The 22986-nt window shown below is 37.6% G+C and overlaps 1 non-coding gene across 1 annotated transcript; it reads right to left on the reverse strand.

The window, feature by feature from the left end:
* Positions 1-8629: 8629 nt before the first annotated feature.
* LOC127116101 (small nucleolar RNA R71) lies at positions 8630-8736 on the reverse strand. The gene has a single exon (XR_007801084.1). It is a non-coding gene; the product is annotated as a small nucleolar RNA R71 (small nucleolar RNA).
* Between the last annotated feature and the right edge of the window lie 14250 nt (positions 8737-22986).

The raw sequence follows: 22986 nt of genomic DNA on the forward strand, positions 1-22986 counted from the left end.
CACCATTCAGAGATCACCAAGCATAACAAGCAGATTATATCACACATACATATATACAAATATCACATACATATAAATATATATTCACACAAAAAGTAGGCTAAACCCACTGGAGACTACTCCCCAGCAGAGTCGCCACTTGATTTCTGTAACGGGAAATTCATGATCATCAAGCTATTGACAAGCTAGATATCAATTAACAAGAGTCGCCAATGTGCTTTTATTGTTTCCAAGGGAAAAGGGAAAAAGTACGAACAAAACCCAAATGGTAAGAAGTTTTCAAATAAAAACTAATAAAAGTCAGAGATCACAGGTAAGTGGGTTGGTTACACAGAGGGAAGGTGTTAGCACCCAAAATGTCCTAGGTACTCCTAGGGAGCCTTTTTTGTGTGCATATGTATTTTGTACAAATTGATGTTTACAAACAAATAGAATGGGGGGATGAGAAAATAATTCATTAATTATATTTTTGTGTTTGACAAGACCTTCGGTCTTGTGCCTACGTACCAACATAAAAATAAGGGATCAAAACCTCGTAGTTCGTGCTACAAATTTCAAAATGGGTGCATTGATTTTAATAAAATTAGGTATGAAAGGCACTAAGGCCTAAAATGATTTGAATGAGTTAGTTCTTTTTGGCTTTTTGAAAGTTTATGTCAAGTATAGTTAAGTCTATTTACAAGTTTGATTTAAGAAAAGAATTTTGAAAATGAAATGGCATAAGGCCAAAGTTTCTATCTTTGCAAAAGTCATCAAAGTTTAGAACAAAAATGGTTCACACAAAGAATATTTTGAAAATGGAGGGAGAGCTTTTGAAATTAAAGAAATGGGGAGAAGATGAAGAGACTATCCTATGCACAAAAATTAAAAGTTTAGAGTTGAAAATATCTGACCAAGTGGGTAGCAATCTGTAGCGGGGTATTCGTTACTTTTAGATTTATTGACTAAATCAAAAGTAAACCATACAAGTCGAGTCGCCACCGCACTTCTATTTATCCAAAGGAATGGTTAGAAAGCGAACAAAAACCTAATAGTTTCATCGAATCAAAAGTAGTAAAAATGTCAGAGATCGGGGTAAGGGGGTTGGTTATCCAATGGGAAGGTTTTAAGCACCCAAAACATCCTAGGTACTCCTAGGGAGCCCTTTTCACACTTGTTGTAAGATTGGTGTTTTGTGAAAATTTTGTTTGTGCAAACATGATTGGGGAGATGAGAGAAGAATATACAAGTTATTTACAATTTTGTGTTTGAATGGATAAACCCATTGCCTACGTGCCATCTTAAAAAAGATTAGGATCAAAACCTCGTAGTTTGGGGTAAAAATCTCAAAACAAGTTGGTGAATTGATTTGGTCCAAAAGCCTTAAGGTCTTTTGTTGTCCAAGGGAGAAAACTTAACCTAAAAACCACAAATCCACCATGTGAGGATAGCTTCAACATGCTAGTGAGGGGTTAACCCTATAATAAGCGTGGAAGACTCATTGTCCATCAATAAGGATATAGGTGAGTATTATATCTACCTCAAGGATAACTCAAACCTAATAGCTATTGGTTATGAAAAGGTTTTTATAAGAAAGTGGCCATTGAAACCACAAAAGTATTTGCATGGGTTACATTTACCAATGAAAAGTATTTACAAAATATGGTCAAAGTTGACTTAAAGATTCAATTCAAAATAAGTGTTATGAAAAGAATGTTTGAAAATCAAAAGCATAATGCTTAGGTTTCTAATGTTTGAAAAGAAATGTTAATGTTTGCACAAAAGTTTTGACTTGGGTTAGAGTGGAGGGAAGAAGAATAATGGCTAAAGTCCTAATCATTCAAGAGATGAAGAAGAAGAAATAAGACCACAAATGGAGTTCCCTTCTTGAGATCATATTGATGATCCAAGTAGCTCCCATCCTTTGGAATAAGCAAGCAAATAAGTGTAAACTCAAGCAATCAAATCAATCAAGCAAGATCTTAGAAGATCCCCAATGGCTCTTAGATCTCTCTCTTTAGAAGCTCACGACAATGGTTCTTCACTTAGGCTCAATGTTGGAATCCCTAGCACAAGAACACACACATCAAAAAGTTATATCAAGCAAACAAAGAATGAACAAGAGAAAGTTTAGAAATTGGTCCTTTCAAAGTTCTCTTCAACATTTATAGCATTCTAAAGGCCTAAAGCCTAGTTGCTCTTTGACTTTTATAGCACTCTAAAGGCCCAATGCCTAGTTTCTCTTTGACTCCATTTTTTGCATAGGAAATGTCCTAAAGTCTAAGTCCTTTTTATCCATTTTGGCAATTGGTTCACAACAATCAAAACAAAAACACAAACACAATAGTATATACACAATTATGTGCTCAAGTGAACAAAAGGCAAATTGCATTAACATAAACATGTGCTCAAATGAGAAAAGGGCAAAAGCAAATGAATAATATGTACAAGAATAGTAAATTGCATAAATGTAAAGTGCAAGAATTAAATGTTAATGGTCAATGGTTAGTATTAGTGAGCCATAAGGAAATTTAGCGCTATGTTAAGCAATCGTAATTGGACTTATCTAGAAGTCACAACTATCTGAGGCTGGTCAATAATAATGTAGGCAACAACACAAGTTAGAGATTTTGATTAGTGAATCAAACTCCTACAACTTTCCATGCCAAAAGAAGAAGAGAAATTATCTTGTATTGATTTAGGTTCTTTGCTTGATTAGGAAGCAACCTATCCTTAATGCAAAGCCATTCACTTGATCCATGATCAAATTGAATTAGATTTGAATCAAGGAAGGTTAAACCTCTCATGTATCAAGGCTAACCACCAATGTTTAACTCATTGATCAAAAAGAAAAAGAAGAAGAAGAAGAAGAAGATGAATAATAAAGTGCATTAATGGAAATGGAATGAGGTAATCAACAAGCATTGACCAAAGATAGAGGAGATCAAGGTCAAACAATAGTAAACAGAAGTAAAATGAAGATTAGAAGTCAAGAAACAAATAAAATATTTTTGGATTTTTTTTAAAAGTAAAATAATACTTGAATTAAAATAATAAAGAAAGGTCAAACTTCAAACTCACTTCAAATCAACTTTGAAAAGTCCAAGTGAATTATCCTAAGTTCAACAAGGTCAAACAAAGTTTGACAAAAAATTTGAGCATTTTTAGAAGTCACAAACTATTTTTAATCAATTAAAAATGCATAAAAATGACCTAATTGAATAAAAATCTCAAATAAATCTCAAATTAATTAATAAATTGATGAGAATATTTTTCGTAGATCTATCATCATTCAAAGAGGTTGGAAAAATATTTTTGTATTTTTTGAATTTCAAAAACTATTTTAAATGAATTAAAAATAACCAGAAAAGTGAAAATTCATAAAAAATATCAAATGATAAAATAAAAAATATTAAAAATCATTTTTAGAAACAAGAAATTAAAAGAAGAAGAATGCAATTGGTCTCACATTTTTTAGACCAATAATGAAGGAGATATGAATTTTTGAAATGAAAAGGAATTAAAGAAATAAAAAGAAAATATAAATCAGAATTTAACATAGCAAAAAAGCATGGAGCGTTGGATGCAGAGCTCATTAATTGAGTTGGCAAATTGTGTGGCCCCTGAGCGCGCGCCTACCATGTTCTTTAGTCAATGCATCACACATAGCCATTAAACAAGTCATAACATGGGACGGATCAGATTGAATCTGGAAAACGAAATGCACGGCCATGATTGAATCTGGAGACTGGACGGTGGTGTACACCACCGTCTTCTCCGGCCAGATTCCGTCGAAGGTAAAAATTGCAGAGAAATAAAAGTTCATTAAAACCACGATCTAGGTACCAAATGAAAGCTGGGGTGATGTACATCACCCCTGTGCCAACCAAATCCACTCTAGATTTCTATTGAGAGAGAAATCAGAGGTTGAATTTTATGGAGTTCAATTGAAATTTTGTTGGATTTTGAAAATTCAAAGCTTAAAAAGATTGCCTCTATGTAGAGGACTTCAGACAACACAGCAACAACAAGAAACAAGCAATATATGAGCAGATTCGAAGAAAATAAAATTTGAAGTAAACCTCTGTTTGCAGAGCTTGAGAGCACGATCACTTAATGTTAATGCTTGCAGTATACTCTATGGATCAAGGTGAGCAAGGCTTAGGAACTTTAGATCTAAAATCAATCAATGAAATTGAAGTTTAGATCTGAAAAATTTGAGAGAAAAATGGTGAGTTCCTTTGAGTATGGGTGAGGAGTAATTCTTTCAGGATGTAAGGCGCCCTTAGGTTACTGAAATGAGGAGCATAAGGCACTTATTTATAGCAAGGCAATGGCTGAGTTCATGATCATTTCATGTGCATGGATGGAAAGGGCCTCCATGCATGGGTCTGTACAGGCGCATGGAGGGCCCAATTTCACTTGGATTTGTAAGATGACAATGGCAGATGTAATTTGGATGTCCAGATTATGTAAGCTGAGCTCATGCAATGCAATTTTAATTGATTTCCAAAAATGCGCCAATATGTTCATGCTTTCGAAAATGGCATACCCAAAAGTCACACATAGCCTAATGAGTAATGGTTGGAAAGCTTTTGGCATGAGGATCAGTTGTTATGTTGACCAAAACTCCATTTGACATTTGGAAATTGGTGAAAATTGATCATGAAGTGTAGGGTGCAAAACATGTACATGTGAGATTTTCAAAAATGGCCAAACTTTAAGCACTTATGTTTCAATGATGCATGCTCCAAATGACAAAACATTCAACATAAAAGTTGTAGATATTTTCAATACAATCAATTTGGATTTAAATTTTGCATCATTTGGATTTTTGATGAAGAAGTTATGGATACTTGAAGTTGGACATTTTCACATTTCAATGTCTTTGGTCCAAAGTGACCTATAATGCATTATCACATGTATTTATTTTAGGATTTTGAAAATTTGTTCAACATAACAATTGAAGTATACATCTTAAAATTTCTAATTCATTTGATCCCACCTCAAAATCATGAAAAATGAATGAGTTATGTCCTTGGGAAGTTGACCTAAAATTAGGGTTTCAATCAAAATGACCTATAATGTTTTGGAATGGATGATGCCCTTCTAAGCCTCAAATAAATTTTTTATAAACATGAAAGTTGTTCATATGGTTCTTAATAACAGTTTTTCTCTTGGGGTCATCTCCATTTGACAAACACATCAAAAGTTAGGTCTCAGAGTACTTCAAAATAGTTAGATGAATTGACTGATCCACTTCTCAAGTCCATGCCTCAAATCTTGATGAATTGATGATTGAGGGCACTCAAATAAGTTAAAATATACATGGAATGATGAATTAAAGAACTTCCCTTGATTTAATTTGATCAAAGGTTGAGGTTTCTTCATGAGCAAGGCATAGTTGATGAACAGGTGAATTAGGGTTTCCTTGGGAAACAAGCCTCAATTCCTTTGGTTTGCTTTGATCAAAATGATGAATTGAGATACTTGGGAGGCATATTTGAAGGATGAGAGCTATGGGAACCATTTCCATGCTTGCTTTCATCTCCTTCTATCCCTATCAATGAGCATAAAATCTCCTAGAAGCTTTGGATCTTGTGACTGCTCAAGCTACAAACAAAAGATGTTATTGACATATTTTTGTGCTTTTGGTTAGTGAATAAAATGAGAAAAGAAATCATATACAATTCAAGCATGACGCAAAGATGCATGTATTAGGGAATATGCCAACACAACAAAAACTATCCACAAAGGATACTTCAGATGAAAATTCGGACTCAGATGAGGAAAATCCACTAAGGGACTTCACTGGGGAATGTCCAAACATGACTCATCTAAGGGAACAACAGAATGAGGTATTAGCGGTTATTGGGTAATAAGCTCAAGAAGACATGTGATCAAAACACCGGTATGAGGGTGAGAGAACAACACGCTCGGGGAGAGTGAATATCTAAGACCGGTATAAGGGTGAGAGATATCAAACATCCAAAAACTTCTGAGGAAGACCTAAAAAGGTATATTTCGACTCAGGAAATCTGAATCCACAGGGGACAAAAAGTCATAGTAGGGAGCAGAAAAGGAAGGAACACCAGGGATACCGATTACTGGGCATATAATAGGTGACCAACCAAGCGTGAATTGGGGAATATTTCCAAGACACTCATCACCCGAAAGGAGGCTGAAAAAGCAAACTCGATTACAGGATGGACATTCGATTCCATAAGGAAATACGAATCTTACTCGACTGGGGAAGAACAAAAGACTTCCACCAAAGAGCGCATGAGATATATTTATCTATTACCGTCAGAACATAGATAACATATTTGATAACATGAAATTATATCACATTTTAGGACTTAATTCAATTAAATTATATTATTATTTACTTTAATTTATTTCATTTTATCAGATATTACGCGGTATTTCCTTACTATTTATCTCAGGGATCTATTTGAAGCAAAAGTAAAAAAAGGAAGAAAAGGAGGTGCAAAAAGAAGTTTTTGGAAACAAATAGCAAAAGCCAAGCCCAACCCAAAGAAGGCACAGGCGTTGTGCCTGTGACGAACGTCACAGAGGTTGTGACGAGCGTCACGCTATATGCACTTGTGTGACGAGCGTCACACATGGTGTGACGGACGTCACACCATTCCCCTATATTTGAGGCACAAGGAACGCTTCAGAGACGTTGAGAGAGAGTTGAACCCTATTTCCACGCCCAACTATTCTGCACGTTGAATTGAAGACTTTTGACGCGGAAGGCAGTTGCAGGAGGTAGCATATAAATAGTAGCTTTTTGGAAAGCTGAGGGTTCCACGCTTTTTCCAAATTTTTGCCGTTTTCGCATTTTTCTTCTTCCAGCAGCTTAGGCATATTTTTACAGTATTACTTTTACAAATTTCTATATTGTTTTCTTTTGCAATTCTATTTTCTTTTCTAGCTCTTAATTAATTTTTCTCACAATAGTCTCTACATCGGAAACTATTGTGTACCTTTTACCGGATCTAACCTTACGTTAGAATCTAGTTTTTTTATTCCTTCGTTTTATTTTTCTGCCTGATTGAAGAACTCAAGAACAAATCCAACCGGTCTGTGGTGGAGTGTTCAAGACTGCTATTTAATTATTCAGGTTCTTTATTTATTTGTTGAATTTATATATGCTTGTTTTTATTATTAATTTTTGCTGCTTGCCTGTGATGAATCTGTTTATGCATGTTATTTATTTGAGTCTGTTTAGCATGTCTGGCTGATTTATTTAGGTATCGGTATGTAAAGTAAGCGGAATGAAGGAATCAAAACTAAGTTGGTTTAATTAATTTTAAAATTAAAATCACTCTTTTTACGGTCTCAATTTACAGGTTTAATAACAAAGTTTTTGTACGAAAGTAAAAGACATAAAGAAGTTAAAATCAACAGAGCGAGAGTTTGAGGTTTTGACTGGACAGTGTAAATTGGACATTAATTCTAGATCAGGGCGAGAGCAATTTTTAGAGTTAATTAAATTCTAACCTTTTTCAAAAAGTATTTTTAAAGATTGAATGTGAGGGCGAGAGTTAAGCATTTGAATTTAATTATATAACCTAAGTCAACAGAGCGAGAGTTTGAGATAAGGGTGTTTAAACGATTAGTGTTTTCTTAAAAAGAGTTTCTACGGATTCTACTGTTTTCAAAAAGTGGTTTTTGACTTAACTATAAGTGACAGCTACGTTAATATAAAATCATAGTTTATTCAACAGAGCGAGAGTTTGAGATAAAACTTTTAACCAGTAGCGTCAACTGAAAAGATTTACTTTAAAACCAAGAAACCAATAAAGAATTGATTCCCTAATTACGACGAATTACATACCGATATCCGCTTATTAGATATTTATTTTAGATCTTATTTTAGTTTTAACGTTTCCCCCAAACAATCAAAATATCATCTGCCTTAGCTTTACGAAGTAACCTTAGATAACGGTATATCGATTCATAAGTCCCTGTGGGATCGATATCTTTTAAAACTATGCGATAGAACTGTGCACTTGCAGTTTGTACCCCAATTCGACTCATAAAGTCGAGCGATCAAGTTTTTGGCGCCGTTGCCGGGGACTTTTATTTAGTCGATATCGTAACTCTCCTGTTACGCTGTAGTGACTAAGGCTTTCCTTTTTCTTTTCTTTCTTTCGTTGATTTGTATGCCACGCACTCGCTCTCAAGGCGAACCGCTCTACTTACGAATCACCGATATCGAACTATATCTCCGAGTCTTACGATGAATTCGGGAATATCGTGCTGCAAACAATCTCCCTCCTGTAGAACTTCCTGATTTCAAAAATATTTTCCCTTCGATACCCGAGATGGCAGAACCAGCTCGTGCTCTTAGAGATTATGCCGCTCCATCGCAAGATGAACCGTATTCAAGTATTACTCCACCCGCAATCGAAGCAAACAACTTTGAACTCAAACCTTCACTGTTGCAGGCAGTGCAACAGAACCAATTCTCTGGGAATCCTACCGAGGATCCTAACCTTCATTTATCCGTATTTTTCCTTTCTCACTAAGAGATAGCGCTAGAAGATGGCTCCAATCTCTTCCTTCCAACTCAGTCATCACATGGAACGAGTTGAAGAAAGTTTTTCTTGCTCGATACTTTCCGCCAAGCAAAACAGCTATGTTAAGAGCCCAAATAAATGGATTTAAACAGAAAGATAACGAGTCTCTTTTCGAAGCATGGGAAAGATACAAAGACATGATGAGACTTTGTCCACACCATGGTTTAGAAGACTGGTTAGTAATTCATACATTCTATAATGGTCTCCTGTACAACACGAGGTTAACAATAGATGCCGCCGCAGGTGGTGCGCTAATGAACAAACCTTATGCAGACGCTTACCAACTTATCGAAAGCATGGCTCAAAACCACTATCAGTGGGGAACCGAACGAACAATGGTGGAAAAACCTCAAACGAAAACTGGCATGTACGAGATAAGTAACCTTGATCATGTTAATGCAAAAGTGAATGCTCTGGTCCAGAAAATTGAAAGTTTAAATGTATCACCTCCAGCCATAGTAGTTGCCATAACTCAGAATTGCGAAGTCTGTGGAATCCAAGGTCACACTCCTGCAGATTGTCAACTCCTAACAGGAATCCAAGCGGAGCAAGTAAACTATGCTCAAGGAAGCCCCTATTCACATACCTATAACTCAAATTGGAAGAATCATCCAAATTTTTCATATAAGAGTAATAATGCTCTATACGCACCTGGACAATCTCCAAATCAAGCCCCAGCTATACCTCCGGGATATTAGAAGCCGACCCCATCTACATCTAACAATAACGCCCCTAGGAAATCCAACTTGGAAATCATGATGGAGAACTTTATAGCTTCTCAACAGCAAACCAATAAAGATTTCTTAAACCAGAATGTACACACTGGCGAACAAATTAAACAACTAGCAAGTAAAGTAAATGCCCTGGCTACTCATAACAAAATGCTGGAAACGCAAATATCACAAGTAGCTCAACAACAAGCGCCTACTGCTGCCCCAACTGGTACATTTCTTGGCCAACCCCAACCTAACCCAAGAAGCCACGCTCATGCAATTATACTGAGAAGTGGAACGGAAGTGGAAGGACCGTCTGACCCAAGGATAGAAAACCAAAACTCTGAAAAGTCAACTGAGGAAAGTGAACCTAAGGAAAAGGCAGAGAGTAATAAGGAAACCGTAGAAAAGAAGGAACCTTATGTACCTCCACCACCTTATAAACCACCTATCCCTTACCCTCAAAGGCTTGTTAAAACCAAAGATGCGGGCCAATTTAAAAAATTTGTCGACCTACTAAAATAATTAAACGTCACAATTCCGTTTACAGAAGCTATTACGCAAATGCCTTCATAGTTTTTAAAAGAAATTCTTTCTAATAAAAGGAAACTTGAAGATAGCGAAACCGTTACACTTACTGCTGAATGTAGCGCTATAATACAGAATATGCCTCCTAAACTTAAAGACCCAGGTAGTTTCTCTATACCCTGTCACATAGGAAAATTTGTCATTGACAAAGCCTTATGCGATTTAGGAGCCGATATTAGTGTTATGCCTTTATCCATATGCAAGAGACTTGAAATGGGAGAATTAAGACCAACTAAAATGTCTGTGCAACTAGCAGATCGTTCCGTAAAATATCCTGTAGGAATTCTTGAAAACGTTCCAGTGCACATAGGTCAATTCTACATTCCAACTGTTTTATAATTATGGATATTAGAGAAGATGAAGTTACACCCATTATACTGGGAAGACTGTTCTTAGCAACCGCCGGTGCAATCATAGACGTAAAACGAGGACGACTCACTTTCGAAGTAGGGGAAGAGAAAATTGAGTTCATCCTTTCCCAATTTTTGAAAGCACCTGCAATAGAAGATACATGTTACTTCATGGATATCATCGATGAATGCATAAAAGAAACGGAGTTAGAAAAAGACAAATCATCTGACTACCTTGTAGAAGACAAACTTAACCAATGTTTATCAATAACACCGGACCCTACGCAATGCCTTAAGAAACCAACCTTAGACCTGAAAACACTTCCCAAGAATCTGAGATATGAATTCCTAGACTTAGAGCTTGAACGACCAGTGATAGTTAATGCTGACCTAGGAAGACTCGAAACAGAAAAACTCCTGCATATCTTAAGAAAATATCCAACCGCACTAGGTTACAACATCACCGATCTTAAAGGAATAAGTCCTTCTATTTGTATGCACCGCATCATGTTAGAAGAAGACTGTAAAACTTCCAGGGAACACTAGAGAAGACTAAACCCGATCCTGAGTGAGGTAGTGAAGAAGGAAATAACCAAGTTATTAGAGGCAGGTATCATATATCCTATATCTGATAGCAAATGGGTTAGTCCTGTACACGTAGTACCAAAGAAAGGAGGTATAACAGTCATTGAAAATGAAAAAGGAGAAACTATAACCAAACGAATCGAATCGGGATGGAGAATGTGCATTGACTATAGGAAACTAAACAAAGCAACCCGAAAAGATCATTTCCCTTTACCATTCATTGACCAGATGTTAGAACGATTAGCAAAACATTCACATTTCTGCTATCTATACGGTTACTCAGGTTTCTTTCAAATACCAATTCACCCTGATGACCAAGAAAAGACAACGTTCACGTGCCCTTTTGGTACCTTCGCTTATAGACGAATGTCGTTTGGCTTGTGTAATGCTCCTGCAACTTTCCAAAGATGCATGATGGCAATATTCGCCGATTTTCTAGAAAACATCATGGAAGTATTTATGGATGACTTTTCCGTATGCGGACAAAGCTTTGAAGAATGTCTTGAAAACCTAGAGAAAGTTCTAGAGCGATGTGTAAAAGTAAACCTAGTACTTAATTGGGAAAAATGTCACTTTATGGTACAAGAAGGAATTGTTTTAGGACACATCATCTCAAATAGAGGAATCGAAGTAGACAAGGCCAAAATAGAGGTAATCGAAAACCTTCAACCTCCAAAGACTGTGAGAGAAGTACGAAGCTTCTTAGGACATGCCGGTTTTTACCGACGATTCATTAAAGACTTCTCTAAAATAACTAAACCGTTGACCGAATTATTGATGAAAGATGCTGAATTCATTATCGACAATAAATGTTTAGAAGCATTTCAAACGCTTAAACAAGCACTGATCTCCGCACCCATAATGCAGACACCATATTGGAATGAACCATTCGAAATAATGTGTGATGCCAGCGATTACGCTGTAGGTGCTGTTTTAGGACAACGAAAAGATAAAAAGCTTCATGTTATATATTACGCAAGTAGAAATCTAGATGAAGCACAAATGAATTACGCCACAACCGAGAAAGAACTTCTAGCAGTAGTGTTTGCGCTAGATAAATTTCGTTCTTACTTAGTCGGAGCCAAAATAATCATCTACACTGACCACGCTGCTACCAAATACCTCTTAACTAAAAAGGATGCAAAACCTAGACTCCTAAGGTGGATCCTGTTACTACAAGAGTTCAATTTGGAAATCAAAGACAAGAAAGGAACTGAAAACGTAGTAGCAGATCACCTCTCTAGACTTGAGAACCTTGAACCGGAAAGAACAGCAATTAACGATGATTTCTCGTACGATAAGCTTATAGCTACTTTAGAAGAAAATAACGCTGATAGACAGGTAGAAACTACCTTAGCAATATCTGTTACACCGTGGTACGCTGACCTCGTCAATTATTTAGCTGCCGGAATAGTTCCATCTACCTTATCCTACCAACAGAAGAAACGATTCTTCTACGATATAAAACATTATTACTGGGATGACCCCTTACTTTTTAAAAGAGGTCCCGATGGTATTTTCCGTCGGTGTATACCCGAAGAAGAGGTTGAAAGTATAATCCAACATTGTCACTCCGCTCCTTATGGTGGACACGCAAGTACATCCAAGACCTGCTCTAAAATCCTACAAGCCGGTTTTTATTGGCCAAGTATATGGAAGGATGTACATGCAACTATTAAGAAATGTGACAGATGTCAACACACAGGAAACATATCTAGACGTGACGAGATGCCACAAAAGGGCGTTTTGGAAGTCGAGATTTTCGACGTGTGGGGAATAGACTTCATGGGACCTTTTCCATCCTCTTTCGGCAACAAATACATACTCGTGGCAGTTGACTACGTATCAAAATGGATTGAAGCTATAGCTTCTCCAACAAACGACACACGAGTAGTAACTAGACTCTTTAAGAATATAATATTTCCAAGGTTTGGTGTCCCAAGAATAGTTGTCAGTGATGGTGGATCGCATTTCATATCCAAAGTACTCGAAAAACTACTGCTTAAGTATGGCGTAAGACATAGAGTAGCGACACCTTACCACCCTCAAACCAGTGGGCAAGTGGAAGTATCTAACAGAGAAATCAAACAGATACTAGAAAAAACAGTCGCCACTTCAAGGAAAGACTGGTCATTGAAATTACCAGAAGCTTTATGGGCATACCGAACTGCTTACAAAACACCCATAGGGACAACCCCATTTAAGCTAATTTATGGAAAATCCTGTCACCTCCCGGTAGAATTAGAACATAAAGCCTATTGGGCTATTAAAAATCTAAATTTAAACTATAAAGCCGCCGGTGAAAAGAGAATCCTTGATATAAGCGAATTAGAGGAACTCAGAAGAGACGCTTACGAAAATGCCAGAATCTACAAAGAAAGAACAAAACAAATGGCATGACAAGCGCATATCAAGGAAAATCTTCAAACAAGGCAATACAGTCCTTTTATTTAACTCCAGACTAAAGTTATTTCCGGGAAAACTACGATCTAAATGGTCAGGTCCTTTTCAAATCACTAATGTTTTTCCCAGTGGAGCAGTAGAAATTAAAGGTAAATCTATGGAACCATTTACCGTAAATGGGCAACGTCTAAAACATTATCACTATGCAGAAAACAATGAAGATTCGCAAGTCTTGCACTTAGACGAAATGCCTCCAGAAATCATAGATTATAATTGATTGTTTTTATGTCGAGCTTGCGACAGTAAACAAAGCGCTTAGTGGGAGACAACCCACAAATTATTTTATTATTCTATTATTATTATTTTTCTATTTCTTCCTTAATTATTCTTTTAATTCCTGTTTAGTATTCATTCTTAATTTATTTTAATTTATTAAAAACTTTTCTCTTCTTTCGGCATTTGGCCAAATCCTGACTAAAACTATTGTTTTTCTTTTCTCTAGCTAACACTAACCTGATGGGACATATTGATCGTATGGGTATCAAATTCAGAGGAACAGCTCAGAAACAAAAGTTTGAGGAACTAGCCACGAGAGAGATGCTACCTAGCCTGTATGCTAATGACTGGGCAATGACTGCCCTTGGACTAAGACAAAGTGTCCTGTATTTGCTGAATCAGATAGGGTGGGAAACCGCTCCTATCCGTAGACAGTTTGTCACTTACCGAAGACTGACTCTAGAATTCCTTAGTTCTCCGATCTATCTACCCAGCCATGGAAAAGGAATAAGCAGAGGTTTTATACAGTTCAGAATGTTTTAAAATGGAGTACCAATTTAATATTCAAGATTTTACCAACCTTTTAGGCTTCCCTACATCCTTTGACACATTCACAGTGAGCCAAGAGGAAATTTTCGAATATAGAGAACTTGAACACTTTTGGGGTAACTTGACTGGAAATGACGATCCCGAGGAACATGAGTTTCTCTCTGGAAACATACATAACCCGGCCTTTCGCTATTTCCATAAGATCCTGACCCACACCTTATTTGGGAAGAAGCCAAACAGTACCACAGTTTCACGTGATGAACTCTTCATCATATTTTGTGCTTCCCAGAACCGTCCAGTAAACGGTGCCACTTTTATGTTAGCAAATTTGGACCACCTCATCCAAGATGAGCGAGCACCAATCCGAATAGGCGGTTTGATAACTATGATAGGTAATGCTATTGGATTACGTCAGCCTATACTTGACTTAAGCCCTTTTTGTGGCATTACTACTATGAGTATACCCTTCCTCTTCAACACTTTGTTTATAGCAAACCTAGGGTCTGATGAGTTTGAGCTTATTATTGATAACCAAGTTCTTTGCCTATTCACCATGCCCCATCCTAGGACTAGTGTTCACAACCGCAACAACTGGCTCTACAATCTGAACGAAACCCCCTCTCCTGCTAGATCCACTGAATCCATCCAGGACTATGAGATTTGTGATGACTATGAGACTTATGATGACCAGATTCCTTATGCTGAATCAGATCCTCAGACACCATCTGGATATTATGATATTGATCCTCCTCCTCAACCTGCTCAGACCGAAGAATCGGCAATACCCGACCTTAGACATCATATGCCCAGAACTGATTATAACACTGCCATGGAAGCTTTGATGTCAGAACAAGATGCCCTCAGAGAAGAGTTCACTAGCTTGAGGCACGAATTTCTGGGATACATGAACAGTATGACAAACCAGTTTCACGAGTTGCTATACCGTGTTAACTCCTTTGCTCCTCCGGCCAGAGATCGTGCAGATGGATAGAATTTATTTGTTTTTCTTAGTTATTTAGTCTTAAGCTAGATTAATTCGTTAATGTTATTTCAAATTATATTCGTATTTGTTTCTCTTTCACACTTTTTGTTTTTCTCCATTGTTACATTATGATTATTTTATTGAAGCTATTTATTCATTTTATTATGTAATATCTATTATGCTCTCTACTGTTGCTGCCTACATGACTTATTAAAGAACAATATATGTATGCATCATTGTGCAAAGTAGAATGACGTGCAAGAAAATTAAATAGCAAAATAAAATAATCAAAAGAAAAACAAAACAAAAAATAATAAAAATAAATTACCAAGTTATTCTGAAGAACGCTAGCTGAAGCCATGCCAAAAAAGACTGTGTGACGAGCGTCACACAATCTATGACGGACGGCATGCCAAGTACCTGTTACAACCGTCACGCCCTGGCACTTTATCCGTATCCTACAAAACACCGTTTTTGGAAGACCGAACAACAGCAAGGTCAACGCAAAGGAACTCTTCTTCCTCGAATGCATTTTCGAACCACAGGCTAAGGTAAACGTTGCCTCCTTCCTATTTCATCATATCCGCACCTTATGTGCTAGAGGCCGTCAACCTTTTGTAATTGGTGGATTAATAACCACCATAGCACTTGGCTTAAACCTAGGGGACCGACTCCAAACTTTAGAATCTTTACCTCCCCTATTTATGGATATAGGCTACTGTCGGTCCAGCCGCCTAATAAAGAACCGAATAGGCGGAAAATATTACCTTATGGTGAATAACCAGGCCGTCCCAAGCGTTGTTCTCCCCAACATTTCCCTAACCGATGTCACCAATCCCAACCGCCACCTCTATGATCTGAATGCTCCCGAAGCTACCGAGCCTTCACATACAAACCCGCATGCAGACGAGTTTGAAGAAATGGAGCAAGGTGATAACGCTCCTGAACAACAATCAGTCCCGCTAAACCCTTCCGATACTGCAGCTGGCCCATCCTCCCGACGTCGTCGACGAAGAAGGCCTGCAACCAACGACGACATCATGGATGCCATTGATGGTATGCAAGCACAGAATCTCGAAATGATGCAAATGATGCGCCAAATGCAACAACAGCAGGCAGAGAGGAATAACATAACCGATCAGCGGTTCACTGAGTTGTTTAGCAGGTTCGACAACTTAGACTTACGTCAGCGATCACCAGGCCCAAGAACAAGAGGCGGAAGGCAACCTTAACTTTTCTTTTCCCTTCCTTTTTGTATTTCATTTTGTTTCCTTAAAACATTGGGGACAATGTTTAATTTAAGTATGGGGGGGAAAACCATGTTCTTTCTATCCTCCATTTTCCTTTTCAAGTATGTACTTTTCCTTTCATTGTTATTTCCCTTTCTTATTTAAAAAAAAATATAATAATAATATAGATTTATTTTAAGTTAAGTCCCTAGCGTGAAAAACTTTCTATTATCTATTTCCCCTCAAATTTTCATGAGCCATAACAGAAATTCAACACACCCGATAAGTATAAAGGTTGCTTATTTTATAAAACTTGAGTGAAATCAAAAACAAAAATTATTACCATAACAACGCTCTGAGAACCTCAACACATTAGATCAGGATAAGCACCTATTATACCAAGTCCATGGACTTTTAACCTTATAGTAACCCCAAGTAGTTTATACGAGAAGTCAGCACCATCTTAATAGCAAACTACGTGGAGAGCCGATGAATATAAGTGAATGATTCCCAAAGTAACATAAAAAATATATATCAGGAAATGCACTAATTAAGTTAGGTGATCCTTACCAGATCATTTAATCTAAAGGTTGCAGATCATACAAAAGCATAATACGAGAGATCCATTATGAGTTGGTTCAGTAGGTATCTGGTACTGAACTTGGTAGCGCGGACTACGGTCCGATCCCCCGCAATTTGCAATGGACTGAATAACGAAGTTATCCGACTTATGTACCAGAACTTCTAGCTAAAAGGGGATCAAAATCACTAACCGGTTACTCCACTATGTGCACGAAAAGATAAAGGGCTTAATGTGATTTCGCTAGAATGAAAACGGGTGAAATAAGAGTAAAGGAACTAGGGCAGCTATAATGGCATTACTTGAACTGGTTTGCATGAGGTGAGGTTATCTGAGGTTGTGACGGTGGTTGTCGATGTCAAGATTAAACTCAAGTCACTTCTAAACAAAGTTTACATGCAACCTAATACGAATTGATGCGTGTTTTGAAATTTCATCTGGCTAAAATTTTTAAGTTTTATACCGTATTTTGCTTGAGGACAAGCAAAGATCTAAGTACGGGGGAGTTTGATAACATGAAATTATATCACATTTTAGGACTTAATTCAATTAAATTATATTATTATTTACTTTAATTTATTTCATTTTATCAGATATTACGCGGTATTTCCTTTCTATTTATCTCAGGGATCTATTTGAAGCAAAAGTAAAAAAAGGAAGAAAAGGAGGTGCAAAAAGAAGTTTTTGGAAACAAATAGCAAAAGCCAAGCCCAGCCCAAAGAAGGCACAGGCGTTGTGCCTGTGACGAACGTCACAGAGGTTGTGACGAGCGTCACGCTATATGCACTTGTGTGACGAGCGTCACACATGGTGTGACGGACGTCACACCATTCCCATATATTTGAGGCACAAGGAACGCTTCAGAGACGTTGAGAGAGAGTTGAACCCTATTTCCATGCCCAACTATTCTGCACGTTGAATTGAAGACTTTTGACGCGGAAGGTAGTTGCAGGAGGTAGCATATAAATAGTAGCTTTTTGGAAAGCTGAGGGTTCCACGCTTTTTCCAGATTTTTGCCGTTTTCGCGTTTTTCTTCTTCCAGCAGCTTAGGCATATTTTTACAGTATTACTTTTACAAATTTCTATATTGTTTTCTTTTGCAATTCTATTTTCTTTTCTAGCTCTTAATTAATTTTTCGCACAATAGTCTCTACATCGGAAACTATTGTGTACCTTTTACCGGATCTAACCTTACGTTAGAATCTAGTTTTTTTATTCCTTCGTTTTATTTTTCTGCCTGATTGAAGAACTCAAGAACAAATCCAACCGGTCTGTGGTGGAGTGTTCAAGACTGCTATTTAATTATTCAGGTTCTTTATTTATTTGTTGAATTTATATATGCTTGTTTTTATTATTAATTTTTGAAGCTTGCCTGTGATGAATCTGTTTATGCATGTTATTTATTTGAGTCTGTTTAGCATGTCTGGCTGATTTATTTAGGTATCGGTATGTAAAGTAAGCGGAATGAAGGAATCAAAACTAAGTTGGTTTAATTAAGTTTAAAATTAAAATCACTCTTTTTACGGTCTCAATTTACAGGTTTAATAACAAAGTTTTTGTACGAAAGTAAAAGACATAAAGAAGTTAAAATCAACAGAGCGAGAGTTTGAGGTTTTGACTGGACAGTGTAAATTGGACATTAATTCTAGATCAGGGCGAGAGCAATTTTTAGAGTTAATTAAATTCTAACCGTTTTCAAAAAGTATTTTTAAAGATTGAATGTGAGGGCGAGAGTTAAGCATTTGAATTTAATTATATAACCTAAGTCAACAGAGCGAGAGTTTGAGATAAGGGTGTTTAAACGATTAGTGTTTTCTTAAAAAGAGTTTCTACGGATTCTACTGTTTTCAAAAAGTGGTTTTTAACTTAACTATAAGTGACAGCTACGTTAATATAAAATCATAGTTTATTCAACAGAGCGAGATTTTGAGATAAAACTTTTAACCAGTAGCGTCAACTGAAAAGATTTACTTTAAAACCAAGAAACCAATAAAGAATTGATTCCCTAATTACGACGAATTACATACCGATATCCGCTTATTAGATATTTATTTTAGATCTTATTTTAGTTTTAACGTTTCCCCCAAACAATCAAAATATCATCTGCCTTAGCTTTACGAAGTAACCTTATATAACGGTATATCGATTCATAAGTCCCTGTGGGATCGATATCTTTTAAAACTACGCGATAGAACTGTGCACTTGCAGTTTGTACCCCAATTCGACTCATAAAGTCGAGCGATCAATATTTGCATGGAAGATTATCCACAACCGATTACTGGGTTAATAAAGGATAAAGCGACCGAAAGGAAAAGACATCGGGATACCGAATACTAGGTAAACAATCATTACCAACCAAGGGTAAATGAAAGATGATTCGCTGGGGATACATTGACAAAGGCAATGATCCGGGAGATATATCACCGGTTATTGGGAGATATATCCAAAAAAGTGAAGGAATATCGATACCGAATATTGGATAAAGATAACCAATCAAGGAGGGGATTACATCTACCAGATATTAGGCAGAAAACCACAGACGAGTAACCTCCATCGGTTAGGATGAACAAAACAAAGGGCTAACTCCGCAAGGGGATAAAATGGGGTTTACAACTACCGGTATGAGGGTCGAAAACCACATAAATAGGACTTACAACCACCGGTTACTGGGTAGAAGGCCACAGACTCCGTCGGGGAATAGATGGACAATTACTGGTTACTGAGCAATCATTCATCTAAAACCACGAGGAAGTGCAGGGGAAATAACAAAAGGAGTCGATCTAGGAACAAACTAGAGAGACACACCGAAACAAGACTCAACCCAATGAAGATATATCTCAGGGGAGAACTCCATCCCAATACATGTGTTAGAAGGAAACTAAAATAACAATCATCCACGAGGACATAACTCAGTGAGGAATATGGGAGAAAGGGTAGACACTTTCTGTCTATGGGGCTGACTCTATTATGGAGAGATCAAACACCAACATCTGCTTGGGGAAATATATCACCAACTAGCAGGAGGCAACAAACAAAGATATAAGGCAAAGGATGCAACATGAATATCTGAATGTTAAGAATATGCATATATGCGTGGTTTATGTATGATGAATGCTGACAAACAGACATATCTAACACAAACAGGTCCAAGAATTAATGGACAAACATCCGGTACTACATCTCAAGAGAGAAAGCCAGGCCCATTGGAGAACATCCAATCTGATGGGGGCAACAAATACCAGGAAACAAAGATCTCTGTAGGGAAAGGAAAACCGATCACTCCCGTGGGGAAGGGATCAACACGTATTCCTCAAAAGTTCCCACGCCACTCTGGAATTAGGCAAAGTCTTGGTTGGAGAATCTAAACATGGATAAAATCCGCCGTAGAAACAACTCTACTGGGGAAATTATCAAAGAGAGAAATGAAACTCTGTGGGGAATAACCACCAATCAGAAGGTTCCAATGCCAACAAATTTCTTGCACTGCTGAAGAAATCATATCTGCTGAGGAGAAAGGGACACTACTCCGCTGGGGAAGGAAAGATAAACATCTTCATCAACCACTCTTCTCGGGAGGAAATGACAAACGGGCTCTGATAAGACAATTCCACTAGGGAAACACTGGTGATAACCGATCATGGGATTACCTGTAGGCAAACTACTGGGGATACCCTGTTGGTGACCATACTGGGGAGTAAAAGTGGGATCAACCCTGCTGAGGAGGAGCAAATCTGCTGGAGATCAAAGTAGACAAGTCCACAAAGGGGAAAAGCTACAAACCAACTTTGATGATAATTATGCTCATGCTGGGGATTTCCTGCTCACTCTAACGGAGATACTTCTAGCTTGAAGTGAGGGAAAACCAACTTCTGCAAAAAGATTAGCATATTCAATTTATCAATCTATAAGGGATTTTAGGTCAATCCACGCAAGGGATGACAACCATATAATTGATAACACAAATGCTAAATCCAGCCTCACTGGGGAGCTAGGAGATTGGGACCAGACTCCCAAATCTCTAGGTATTTGGTGATGCATAATCTTCTTCTGCACTCACGGAGGAGACAACCTGAAAAATAATGAAGAGGAGACGAGTATGCTGGGAATATGAACAAATGTCTTACCCTTTTGGAGATCATACCATCCTTGGGAGAGCGCTGAAGACGTCCCAGGTATCCTTTTTGTCATTGTGAATGTTCACTTTGTTTAAAAACAATTTATGAAAATTTTATTTATTTAAAACAACGATATGTTTCAACTAAAACATGCAAAATATTTGTTGAACAGGAACAAATAAGAGTGCAAAGAATTGGATAAAGGCTCAAATTTATTTGATGGAATGGTAGTCTGCAAATGGCAAGACTCCATGGATCTTTACAAATTTAAAATTGGTGATATATATTGGTAAAGGACTACATTGAACATAATGACCATTTCTCCACCAACTCTGAATCCGATGTATCTGAAGCTTCAGTTGACGATGACTGAGCGAGAATCTTTGACAGATGACAATTGTAGAACAAAGTCTTGTCAGGATGCAGTTACTTGCCAAATCCCTTATTTTTGCCTAGATTGCCCCAGGGTGAGGTACTCAATCTAGCGGGATACATATTCATTTTTTATGTCTCTAACTTTTGCTTGGATCGCCCTTTCGAGTTTTCAATCCACCGAGACGCTCATTTTTGCCTAAGCCGCCCTTTCAGGTTTTCAACTTAGCGAGCTATTCTGTTTTTATTTTAGGCGAAGTATTTCTTGACTGCATCTGAATTCACAGGACGAGTGAAATCCTCCCCATCCATAGTTGTGAGTATCAAAGCACCGCCTGAAAAGGCTCTCTTAACAACATATGGACCTTCATAGTTTGGAGTCCACTAGCCCTTGGAATCGGGCGCGAAAGACAAGACTTTCTTGAGCACAAGGTCACCTTCTCGGAACACACGAGGCTTGACCTTCTTATCAAAGGCTTTCTTCATCCTCTGCTGATATAACTGACCATGGCACATGGCAGTTAATCTCTTCTCTTCTATTAAATTCAGTTGGTCGTAACGACTCTGAACCCATTCAGCATTAGTCAACTTGGCTTCCTTCAAGATTATCATTGATGGGATCTCCACCTCTACTGGGAGCACAACCTCCATGCCGTATACAAGGGAGAAAGGGGTTGCCCCTGTTGAAGTGAGGACAGATGTACGATATCCATGCAAAGCAAATGGCAGCATCTCATGCCAGTATTTGTACGTAACAACCATCTTCTGGACAATCCTCTTGATATTCTTATTAGCAGCATCAACAACCCCATTCATCTTGGGTCTGTAAGGAAAAGAATTATGATGTGCAATCTTGAACTCACTACATAGCTCTTTCATAATCTTGTTGTTCAAGTTAGATCCATTATCAGTAATGATCTTGTCTGGCACACCATAACGACATATGAGTTGATTCTTGATAAACTTCACAACCATCTTCCTAGTTACGTTTGCGTATGACGCCGCTTCAACCCACTTGGTGAAGTAATCAATTGCTACGAGAATAAACTTGTGACCATTGGACGCTTTCGGCTCTATCATGCCAATCATGTCAATTCCCCACATGGAGAAAGGCCATGGTGATGAAATCATATTTAGAAGTGTCGGGGGAATATGAATCTTGTCTGCATAAATCTGACACTTATGGCATTCATATTTTCAGCAATCAGACTCCATCGTCAGCCAATAGTAGCCTGCTCTCAACATCTTTCTAGCCATGGCATGTCCATTTGAATGAGTGCCAAATGAACCCTCATGGACCTCAGTCATTAACAGGTCTGCTTCGTGTCTATCCACGCATCTGAGTAAAACCATGTCAAAATTCCTTTTATAAAGCATATCACCATTGAGGTAGAAACTGCCAGATAATCTCCTCAAAGTCTTCCTATCTTTCACAGATACCCCAGGAGGGTAAATCTGACGTTGTAGAAAACACTTGATGTCATAATACCATGGCTTATCGTCCTTCACTTCTTCAACTGCAAATACATGAGCTGGTCTATCCAAGCGCATCACAGTGATATTGGGAACTTCATTCCAGAGTTTCACCACGATCATTGAGGCAAGCGTAGCAAGTGCATCTGCCATCCGATTTTCATCTCGAGGAATATGATGGAAGTCAACCTCAGTAAAGAA

This window comes from Lathyrus oleraceus, chromosome 1 (assembly GCF_024323335.1).
Source record: "Lathyrus oleraceus cultivar Zhongwan6 chromosome 1, CAAS_Psat_ZW6_1.0, whole genome shotgun sequence".
In the NCBI taxonomy this organism is placed as follows: domain Eukaryota; kingdom Viridiplantae; phylum Streptophyta; class Magnoliopsida; order Fabales; family Fabaceae; genus Lathyrus; species Lathyrus oleraceus.